We start from the raw sequence: 12,841 nt of genomic DNA on the forward strand, positions 1-12,841 counted from the left end.
GGAGTGCGCAACTCTCACCAACATATTCTCTTTTGTTTCAGGATTCTTGGCTATACCTTGAAGAGATACAATAAAGACTCCTTTTCAAACCAATCATTTGTTTCAGTGTCATTGTCTATAAGTCACGGACATGCACCAAAATACCTGGCAGCCATTTTATGCCCGGAAGCTCTAAACACATAACACACTAACCTCCACACATACTAACCTCCAGTCAACTCACTATTCCCAGGGTTGGTTAAGTTACTTTCTAAATGTTATCCGTTAGTTACCTGTCTAAAATTGTAATCAGTAACGTAACTTTTGGAATACCCAAATTCAGTAACTGAATCTGATTACATTCAGTTACTTTTAGATTTCTTTCCCCTTAAGAGACATTAAAAGAAGACAAAATGTATGTTACCAATTGAACGACATCTATTGCAGGATAAATCAATGCTAAAATTTACATAGCTGGCAATATATTATTTAAATGTTACATTTTACTTCATGGGTTGGTTATGTAGGCTTCTTCTAACATATCACCTTCTACTACATATAATAATACGACTAAATTATATCTTTACATTAAAAACCAAACTCTATCAGAATTCCAGTCATTCCAATGAATGTTATACCCCTTGATCTTCAAGAATAGGACTTGGAAATATGGAAGTCTAGGTTAGCCAAATTGTTTTACCTGAGCATAACCCCAAAACTAAGGACTTATTAGCCAGCCCTACTCTGTTGTTTATGATTTAGTTGTCATGGAGGACTGATTGGGCTCATTGATTTGAGTTGAAAAATAAATTCTGCGCTAATGGAATGGCATGCCTTGAGCACTACTGAAAAGTGATATTTACATGTGAAAAATGAATGCCGTATGCTGCGTTTGCTATAGGCCTATTGTCTACCTTTTGTTGGTGAGACTTTGATATCTTGCAGCTGTTTAAAGGGCAAATCCACAGATGAAACAATAGCAAAATGGACGCCCCGCCTCTGTTTTGGTAAAAAGCTGAGGGACGGGCCTGGAGAAATGTAACCCCTCTCAGATTAATTGAGCTATAGATGCAACGACTGACCATCCATGATATCAACATTATTGTTTTAACCATGTTATGAGGCTATACAGTGTTTGTTTACATTTACAATGTTTACAAACATTGGAGAAAACAAGCAAAAATGTTGGGTTCTCATGGAGTGTGACAGTTAAACTAAGCTTATAAGTTATATTCTTCAAGAATCAATGGATATATATATATATATATATATATATACAGTACCTGTCAAAAGTTTTGACACACCTACTCATTCAAGGGTTTTTCTTGATTTGTACTATTTTCTACATTGTGGAATAATAGTGAAGACATCACAACTTTGAAATATCACATATGGAATCATGTAGTATCCCAAAAAAGTGTTAAACTAATCAAAATATATTTTATATTTGAGATTCTTCAAAGTAACCACCCTTTGCCTTGATGGCAGCTTTGCACACTAACCACAGGGTCTGGTTAGTGCTTGGATGAGAGGATAATTAAGTTGCTGTTTGAGGTAATATTTGATGGCCAGTAGGCGGCACTCTTCCCTCTGATCTGATTTAAGATAGCCCCAAAATGTTTGTACTGTGACTGATCAACTGTCATAGAGCCATTTGCCCACTTTTTACAGGTACCGAATGGGCAGTGGCGAGATATAGTCAATCTCTACGTCTCTCTCTCTCTCGCGCTCTCTCTCTGTGTGTAAAAACTATATGAGAGGAGCAAGCCTCTGAATGCACAGTGCCTGAGTGGAGGGTTTTCATTTTTTTTTTATTAACCAGAAAAAAGCCCATGCACATCCGAAGTGAAACTGTTTCCATGTGGGACGGTGAGTCATAGGGTATGCTAAGACAGGGACTCTGAAGGGCCAAGAGGATGTGGGAGATTGGAAATAGAGAGAAAAACTAAGGCTAGAGTTAGGAGAGGGTGAGAAAGAGCTGTGGGAGAAAGTGGGGGAGAGATGGATGAGTGGCGAGAGGGAGGGGAGCACATGGCTGATTGGGATAGTGGCAAGAGAATGAGAGATGGAGAGAGAGGCATTGGGAGTAGCAGGACTTCATGGGCTTGAAGCTGCAACAGTTTTATACGACCATGATCAAAGGGAGATGGAGGTTCTGGCTGGGGAAATTTATGATCTGCATGTAACATGATCTTTGAAATCTTCCAGTTTAACCAATGCAGATGTTGCACTATGCAAAACAAAAATTATATTTTTTTGTTGCCAATCCTGCTAAACCTTGTATATTCTGTTTTACTTACCCCAAATGAACTGTAGGCATTGGTAACAGGGTAACAAAGCACAATCTTGGATAGAAGTCAGATAGATGCACAAAAAGTGAATATGAGGGACTTGCTGAAGGGGCTGGAAATACCATGTTTTACTCCCAAACTGATTTTCACTCAAGGGGGAAAAAATACAAAAATTGTTTTTTTCAGTAGAAGGCATAGGTTACCTAATAGCCTGTAAAGCTCAGTAAAAAGGGCTTGTGGCAGTAATTTGCCCATGTTTTGTGAGAGATGAAACTACACACATTTAACACAATGGTTGTGATACAACAAATTGTCGCCGTAACATTTTTTACACAACCATTGTGCAGAGTTTCCACAACGGTTGTGTAAAACTTTTGTGCAGACAAAAACCATCCATTGGATCACCACTGTTTTGTCAAATATGTTGTACATCAGTTATACAAACTGAGTGTGTACGGGGACATAAAGAGGTAACAGCTGTTAATACAGAAAATACAGATAGAGCTGCTCAAGAAAACACCAGGAAAATATCAGGACAAACCCTGCTGCACCCCAAAACAAGGGTTGGAGAACCGAAACCCAACTCAAGATTACATTCTCATGGAGAAAGAATTTGATCCATGTTTTTCCATGTTGTGCGACTCCTTTCAAGAGTTCCCAGCTGTTGCTTCACATCTCAAGTCCAGGAGATTTCCTTATCCCGTAGTTAAAGTTGAGATCTCTGAAGTGGTAGAACAGGGCCTTATTAATTTCACCATTCACGCCTGGGCTGGTCCTTGGGGGTTTCACTTAAAATCAAATCAAATTGTATTGGTTACATACACATATTTTGCAGATGTTATTTTGGCTGTAGTGAAATACTTATGTTCCTAGCTCCAACAGTGCAGTAATATCTAACAATACACAACAATACAAACAAATCTAAAAAGTCAAATAATGAAATAAAAAAATATAGAAATATCAGGACAAGCAATGTCTGGAGTATAAATATATGTATACCATAGCATTGTTGAATACACATTTCTGATTGGTTAGAAGAGCATTCTAGAATGGACATTAAAATCAGATAATTGGATAGTTTGAAAAGATATTGGGACAGTTGGAAAAGATATCGGGACACCTTGCAATCATGACATAATATGCTCCCCACACATGCAGACTGTACTTGCTACAAAGTTACAGAAAGCTAAACTAACAACCACACAAACCAAAATTGGATACATTGTAAACACAGGTTCAAAGAGGGAAACACTTAGCTAGCTAGCATTGTTTGATTTTTGCAGAGACATATTTTCTTTGGAGCATCTGATGATGACCTAACGTGGTGAGTGATTAACATGAATTTCTCTCTTCCCTACTGTTGCAGTCATGACGGAAGTGGTGCTATGCTGTCAAATCATCCCACATGTTTCTTGTTTGACCAACTGTTTTCAGCAACAACAGAAAAAAATCTTTGGTTGTCATATGGGCAGGTTTGCTAGCAAAAACATATTTAGCTAGCTTTCAGCCTAGTGTTTGATATGCCATATGATCTCCTCGTAATTAACAGTCAGTGTTGACGAGTGTCCTGATGATAAGGCACACTTTTCTAGCTGTTCCAGGCAAAATCAGCATTATCAGCTCATTGATATGGATGTATCCAAATGAATGTCAAAAGAAAACAGCTACTTTGCTGTTATTCTGGCTGCAGAGGTCGTCACTATGTTATCCGTAGCTAGTTGGGATACTGAGCATGGTAATGGAACATAAAGAACAAACGACTGGATCGCGTCTGTAAATATCAAACTAATCCACCAAATGACTGGGTCGCGTCTCCAGCAATCAAAAGATAGAAAAGTATGAATTTGCTGATAAAAAATTTAATATAAATGAAAATTAAGTATTTCTACTGGAAAGAAGCAGCTGCTAAGCTACAGGACTGTTTTGCTAGCACAGACTGGAATATGTTCTGGGATTCTTCCGATGGTATTGAGGAGTACATCACATCAGTCACTGGCTTCATCAAGAAGTGCAATAATGACGTCGTCCCCACAGTGACTGTACGTACTTACCCCAACCAGAAGCCATGGATTACAGGCAATATCCGCACTGAGCTAAAGGGTAGAGCTACCGCTTTCAAGGAGCAGGACTCTAACCCAGAAGCTTATAAGAAATCCCACTATGCCCTCCGACGAACCATCAAACAGGCAGGAATCGTACTACACCGGCTCTGATGCTCGTCGGATGTGGCAGGGCTTGCAAACTATTACAGACTACAAAGGGAAGCACAGCTGAGAGCTGGCCAGTGACATGAGCCTACCAGACAAGCTAAATTACTTCTATGTTCGCTTCGAAGCAAGTAACACTGAAACATGCATGAGAGCATTAGCTGTTCCGGACGACTGTGTGATCACGCTCGCCTCAGCCGATGTGAGTAAGACCTTTAAACAGGTCAACTTTCGCAAAGCCGCAGGACCAGACGGATTACCAGGACGTGTACTCTGAACATGTGCTGACCAAACTGCTTTGAAAGGCTGGTCATGGCTCACATCAACACCATTATCCCAGAAAACCTAGACCCACTCCAATTTGCATACCGCCCAAACAGATCCACAGATGATGCAATCACTATTGCACTCCACACTGCCCTTTCACACCTAGACAAAAGGAACACCTGTGTGAATGCTATTAATTTACTACAGCTCAGCGTTCAACACCACAGTGTCCTCAAAGCTAAGGACCTTGGGACTAAACACCTCCCTCTGCAACTGGATCCTGGACTTCCTGACGGGCCACGCCCAGGTGGTAAGGGTAGGTAATAACACATCCGTCACACTGATCCTCAACACGGGGGCCGCTCAGGGGTGCTTGCTCAGTCCCCTCCTGTACTCCCTATTCACTCACGACTGCACGGCCAGGCACGACTCCAACACCATCATTAACTTTGCCGATGACACAACAATGGTAGGCCTGATAACTGACAAGGATGAGACAGCCTATAGGGAGGAGGTCAGAGACCTGACTGTGTGGTGCAAGGACAACAACCTCTCCCTCGGTGTAATCAAGACAAAGGAGATGATTGTGGACTACAGGAGAAGGAGAACCGAGCACGCCCCCATTCTCATCGACGGGGCTGTAGTGGAGCAGGTTGAGAGCTTCAAGTTCCTTGGAGTCCAAGTCACCAACAAACTAACATGGTCCAAGCACACCAAGACAGTCGTGAAGAGGGCACGACAAAACCTGTTCCCCCTCAGGAGACTGAAAAAATTTGGCATGAGTCCTCAGATCCTCAAAAGGTTCTACAACTGCAGCATCAAGAGCATCCTGACTGGTTGCATCACTGCCTGGTATGGCATTTGTTCGGCCTCCGACCGTAAGGCACTACAGAGGGTAGTGTGTAAGGCCCAGTACATCACTGGGGCCAAGCTTCCTGCCATCCAGGATCTCTATACCAGGCATAGTCAGAGGAAGGCCCTAAAAATTGTCAAAGACTCCAGCCACCCTAGTCATAGACAGTTCTCTCTGCTACCGCACGGCAAGCGGTACCGGAGCGCCAATATACAGTACTAGTTAAAAGTTTGGACACACCTACTCATTCACAGGTTTTTTGTTATTTGTACTATTTTCTACGTTGTAGAATAATAGTGAAGACATCAAAACTATGAAATAACACATATGGAATCATGTAGTAACCAAAAAAAGTGTTAAACAAATCAAAATATATTTTACATTTAAAATACTTCAAAGTAGCCACCCTTTGCCTTGATGACAGCTTTGCACCCTCTTGGCATTCTCTCAACTGGCTTCATGATGTAGTCACCTGGAATGCATTTTAAAAGTTAATTTGTTATATTTCTTTCCTTAATGCATTTGAGCCAATCAGTTGTGTTGTGACAAGGTAGTGGTAGTATAAAGAAGATAGCCGTATTTGGTAAAAGACCAAGTCCATATTATGGCAAGAACAGCTCAAATTTGCAAAGAGAAACAACAGTCACTTTAAGACATGAAGGTAAGTCAATCCAGAACATTTCATGAACTTTTAAAGTTTCTTCAAGTGCAGTCGCAAAAACTATCAAGCACTATGATGAAACTGTCTCTCTTGAGTTACTTATGCTGCAGAGGATAAGTTCATTAGAGTTAACTGCACCTAAGAAATTGCAGGCCAAATAAATGCTTCACAGACTTCAAGTAAAAGACAAATCTCAACAGCAACTTTTCAGAGGAAACTGTGTGAATCAGGCCTTCATGGTGGAATTGCTGCAAAGAAACCACTACTAAAAGACACCAATAAGAAGAAGAGACTTGCTTGGGCCAAGAAACACCAACAATGGACATTAGACCAGTGGAAATCTGTCCTTTGGTCTGATGAGTCCATATTTTAGATTTTGGGTTCCAGCCGCCATATCTTTGTGAGACGCAGAGTAGGTGAACAGATGATCTCTGCATGTGTGGTTCCTACCGTTGAAGCATTAAGGAGTAGGTGTGATGGTGTGGGTATGCTTCGCTGGTGTCACTGTCAGTGATTTATTTAGAATTCAAGGTACATTTAACAGGCATGACTACCACAGCATTCTTCAGTGAAAGCCATCCCATCTGGTTTGCGCTTAGTGGGACTATCATTTGTTTCTCAACAGGACAATGACCCAACACACCTCTGGGCTGTGTAAGGGCTATTTGTCTAAGAAGGAAAGTGCTGCATCAGATGACCTGGCCTCCACAATCACCCGACCTCAACCCAATTGAGATGGTTTGGGATGAGTTGGACTGCAGAGTGACGGAAAAGCAGCCAACAAGTGCTCAGCATATGTGGGAAATCCATCAAGACTGTTGGAAAAGCTTTCCAGGTGAAGCTGGTTGAGAGAATGCCAAGAGTGTGCAAAACTGTCATCAAGGCAAAGGGTGGCTGCTTAGTAAGAAAATAAACTTTGAATGAGCAGGTGTGTCCAAACTTTTCACTGGTACTGTATATACAGTACATTCAAAAGTATTCAGATCCCTTGACTTTTTTCAAATTTTGTTACTTTACAGCCTTATTCTAAAATGGATTATATAGTTTTTGTTGTATATTGTTCATCAATCTACACACAATACCCAATAACAACCAGGCATTATTTATTTTTGCAAAAATATATATATAAAAAAACTGAAATATCACCTTTACATAAGTATTCAGACCCTTTACTCAGTACTTTGTTGAAGCCTTGAGTCTTCTTGGGTATGACACTACAAGCTTGGCACACCTGTATTTGGGAAGTTTCTCCCATTCTTCTCTGCAGATCCTCTCAAGCTCTCTCAGGTTGGATGGGGAGCGTCGCTGCACAGCTATTTTCAGGTCTCTCCAGAGATGTTCGATCGGGTTCAATTCCGGGCTCTGGCTGGGCCACTTAAGGACATTCAGAGACTTGTCCCAAATCCACCCCTGCGTTGTCTTGGCTGTGTGCTTTGGGTCGTTGTCCTGTTGAAAGGTAAACCTTCAACCCAGTCTGACCTCCTGAGCGCTCTGGAGCAGGTTTTCATCAAAGATCTCTCTATCCTTCTGGAAGGTTCTCCCATCACCACTGATGAACTCTAGAGCTCTGTCAGAGTGACCATCAGGTTCTTGGTCACCTCCCTGACCAAGGCCCTTCTCCCCCGATTGCTCAGTTTGGCCGGACGGCCAGCTCTACGAAGGGTCTTGGTGGTTCCAAACTTCTTCCGTTTAAGAATGATGGAGGCAACGTTGTTCTTCGGGACCTTCAATGCTGCAGAAATGTTTTGGTACCCTTCCCCAGATCTTTGCCTCGACACAATCCTGTCTTGGAGCTCTACGGACAATTCCTTCGACCTCATGGCTTGGTTTTTGCTCTGACATGCACTGCCAACTGTTGGACCAACTGATGGACGGGGCCATGTACCGTCAAATCTTGGGTGAGAACCTCCTTCCCTCAGCCAGGGCATTGAAAATGGGTTGTGGATGGATAATCCAGCATGACAATGACCCAAAACACACGGCCAAGGCAACAAAGGAGTGGCTCAAGAAAGAGCACATTAAGGTCCTGGAGTGGCCTAGCCAGTCTCCAGACCTTAATCCCATAGAAAATCTGTGGAGGGAGCTGAAGGTTCGAGTTGCCAAACGTCAGCCTCGAAACCTTAATGACTTGGAGAAGATCTGCAAAGAGAAGTGGGACAAAATCCTTCCTGAGATGTGTGCAAACCTGGTAGCCAACTACAAGAAACATCTGACCTCTGTGATTGCCAACAAGGGTTTTTCCACCAAGTACTAATTCATGTTTTGCAGAGGGGTCAAATACTTATTTCCCTCATTAAAATGCAAATCAATTTATAACATTTTTGACATGCGTTTTTCTGGATTTTTTTGTTTGTTTTTATTGTCTCTCACTGTTCAAATAAACCTACCATTAAAATGATAGACTGATCATTTCTTTGTCAGTGGACAAACGTACAAAATCAGCAGGGGATCAAATACTTTTTTCCCTCACTGTATTCGTCTCTATTTAGTCTCAGATTGAAAATAAAAATGCTAATTAGCCTCAAAGGAGACATCATCCAAGTCTACAAATCCCTGCAAGCTCCTGCACATCATCTCTAGCTGTCACATCCTGACCAGCAGAGGGAGCAATTGGATTAGTTTTGGTCAGGATGTGGCAGGGGTTTTGTGTGTGTGAATGGTTGTGTTGGTGATTAGGACTTCCAATTGAAGGCAGGTGTGTTGAGTTGCCTTTGATTGGGAGTCCTATATAGGAGTGTGTTTTTCTTTGGGGTTGTGGGTAATTGTTTCTTGTTTAGTGTGGTTGCACCTGACAGGACTGTTGGCTGTCAGTTTTCGCAGTTTGTTTTTGTTATAGTGTTATAGTGTTCTTTCTATTAAATTCAAGATGACGAACACTAACTCTGCTGCATTTTGGTCCTTTCCTGAAGACAGCTGTGACACCAGCTGACATTTTTGCTAACAGGTATTGTGTAAATTTACTTGCACACCTTGTCCTAGAGAGATTTACATGATTATCAAAATTTCACACCTGGGTAAGACTACATGAAACACAAACCATATTTATTTTTTTTGCCCTTTTTCATGGTATTCAACTGGTAGTTACAGTGATGGGACAAGAACATCCCTGCCTGCCAAACCCTCTAACCCGGACGACGCTGGGCCAATTGTGCGCTGCCTCCATGGGTCTCCCGGTCGCGGCTGGCTGCGACAGAGCCTGGACTCGAACCAGGATCTCTAGTGTCACAGCCCTTAGACCACTGAGCCACTCGGCAGGCCCTACACAGCCCTTATTTTAAATGTATCTAAAATCCTCTATGGAAAAAACGAATGGTGAAAAAACAATTGGAACCATTTCCTTGTTTGACCTCTAGGTTTTATGGGTATTATGACCAGTGGTGTAGTGGAGGGTATGTGCAGGTAAAAGCTATATACCCACTTATTTTTCAGTGGGCATTGCGATACTAACTTCTTAATCCCCACTGATATGTATCAAAGTAGTGTAGTGGAGGTATACGCCATATCTATTATTAGGGCTGATGGAACAGATCGGAATGCTTCGCTTAAAATGTTGATAAACTATGATTTCTTCACATTTTGGGTGCAGCAATGTACACCCTCCAGTAGGCCTACATGTGAATGTTACAAAATGCAATTTGCAGGAAAACGCCATTAGAAAAAATGCACACCGCATATGCAAGCAGTTTCATGGACAGAGATGGAAATATCTGTTAGAAAGAGGGGGGATTTAAAGATGCAAAAACTATCATGGGTTGCTAATATGATTAGGATAATTTCTTTGGCTGCAAGACAATGAAAGAAAGTTGAAAGAAAACCAATAGAACAGAAGAACACATATAAAAAATAATTGCCTCCACATTTCTATGGTGGAATTTTGGCTATAGGCTACTTTGAACCAAGGTAAGACATGCCTCATAATATGAAGTAAAAGATCCAGGTTTCAAACAATTATGGAACAGGAAAAATATAGCGATTCTAATGATAGACCTAACCGTCTTCTGGCTTTCCCAAAAACCTTCTCTGTTAAATGTTAACTACCTACTGTCGTGGAAGTTCTAACCAATAAGGAGAGACTTTGTTATTTCTTCAAACAATCAATCTTTATTAATAAGAATTACAATAATGAAGCTGGTCGGCCCTACACTGAGGTGGGAGGTCGAGAGCTCGATGGCACAATGAGTATAGAATCCTTTTATAGTCAAACTATCTTATGCAAGCATATACAAAACACATGATCTTGGTATGTGTACGTGTGTGGAGAACCAGACGAAACTGGGGTAAAAGGTACAGAATAACTGTGAATTTGGTAGTCTCGTTATGTAGCAACAGCTGCTTATTCTAGTCCTCTAGTGAGGTGCTAAACAACAGGAACTATCCTAGACACCGTTTCTCTGAAGTAAATCAACGGTTCTATGAATTTGGGTCGAGCAAGCTCCTTTTGCTGTCTGCCCAGGTGGTGTGTGGTTACACACACACATACACAAGCATGAACTTTTTGGAATGTAAGAAGCTATACAGCCATACAAATATCTTTCATTACACAAGCATTAAAGAAGTTTATCCTTATAGGATCTTTCATTATACAAACATTAAAGAGGTTTAACAAACATTTTTACCTCACACTACGAAGTAGCCTATGCCTACCTGTCAGAATGATATCATGATTATTTGCATCAATCCAGTGGCCACTTCTTTTGCAAACTCAATCTCATGTGCTACAGAAATGCCTAATCAAACAATAGCGCTATGTGCCTGCACGCTTGAATTAAAGGGTAACTACCCTAACATCTAAACCTCAAAAGTGGTCCCCTGATGTGGTTTAAGCATTGTTATGGACTTAGAACATACAATTTTGTTAATTTTCTGTAAAGAAAAGTGTGACTTTGAGAACAAAAACCTGAAATAATTGGGGGAAATTATGAAACCTGTGAATTTCTGACTCAGTTTATTTGTTTCAATAGAAGGCCTACTATTAGCATAAGCATTATTGTAACATTAGCTAGTGAAATACAGGTGAATTCAAGAGGGTGTTATTAAATTAATGTCTGAACTTAGTTGTCTTTAGCCTATGTCATTGTGAATGGCACACAATTAATCTTTACGTTAGATTGTTCTCTGTAATAGTACTTGCAGACATGGCATAGCCCTGTTTCTTTTTGTTCACCTCTCACAAGGTAAATATCTTAGGGTTTCACTGGGTATTGTGTGATTGTAGTGTAAATTATACGTTTTTAATTGTAACTCGTCTTTATGCTTAGTTCTCACTCTAGATTTATTTATTTACATACATTTTCGGTAGAGCATGGCTTTGCAAGTGCCATGCTCTACCAAATGAGCCGTAGTTCAGTTCCTGCATGACAAGAATGAGCCATATGCAGTAATTCCACAAGTATGGATCAAAGAGGATATCTGTTATTAGCCACCACTCAGCCTCAGAAAAAATAACAAAAACAATTTAGCAATCGCGTGTACACCACCAGACAGCACCTGGGAAATAAGTTGTTTTAAGTTCATGAAGAGAGCAGATAATTTGGCCAAATTTATGTCTCTGATATACCCTCCATTTTAACTGTTAGTGTAATTAACTTGCCTGATGTGAAAGTTACTGTTTTGTGGGATAATTCATGCCTCTACCTTATTTTTCACTGGTCTAGACAATTGGTAGATGGGACAGATGTAACGTGAAAACGTTGAGGTGTCATTTGTTGTGTTAAAAGGAAAGGCAAAGTTATTGTTCATTTTTAAGTCGATATGTTCTTACCTGCATGTCTATGGCATTACCTTTACCCATCGAAGTGTCTCACTCCTGACCCTGTTTGACACAATATATTGAAATTAAGTAAATACAGTGCAAAAAGTAACAGATAGGCAAAGTCTCATCTGGGAAAAGTGAATGTACTACATACTGTACAATACATGACCAAAAGTACCTGCTCGTCGAACATCTCATTACAAAGTCATGGGTATTAATATGGCGTTGGTCCCCCCTTTGCTGCTATAACAGCATCCACTCTTCTGGGAAGGCTTTCCACTAGATGTTTGTTTGAACATTGCTGCGGGGACTTGCTTCCATTCAGCCGCTAGATAATTAGTGAGGTCAGGCACTGATATTGGGAGATTAGGCATGGCTCGCAGTCGGCGTTCCAATTCATCCCCAAGGTGTTTGTTGGGGTTGTGGTCAGGGCTCTATGCAGGCAAGTCAAGTTCTTCCATACCGATATCGACAAACCATTTCCGTATGGACCTTGCTTTGTGCACGGGGACATTGTCATGCTGAAACAGGAAAGGGCCTTCCCCAAACTGTTTCCACAAGGTTGGAAGCACAGAATAGTCTAGAATGTCATTGTATGCTGTAGCGTTAAGATTTCCCTTCACTGGAACTAAAGGGCCTAGCCCGAACCATGAAAAACAGCCCCAGACCATTGTTCCTCCTCCACACTTTACAACTGGCACTATGCAATAAGGCAGTAGCATTCTCCTGGCATCAAATTGACATGACATATTGGGACAGGAATGAATTTTCACTTCCATGTCAACCTCTAGAGGAACCTGGTTCCTTCTGCTTTCCAACAGACACTGGGAG

The sequence above is a fragment of the Salmo salar genome, chromosome 25 (genome assembly GCF_965601325.2).
Source record: "Salmo salar chromosome 25, fSalSal1, whole genome shotgun sequence".
Lineage (NCBI taxonomy): Eukaryota > Metazoa > Chordata > Actinopteri > Salmoniformes > Salmonidae > Salmo > Salmo salar.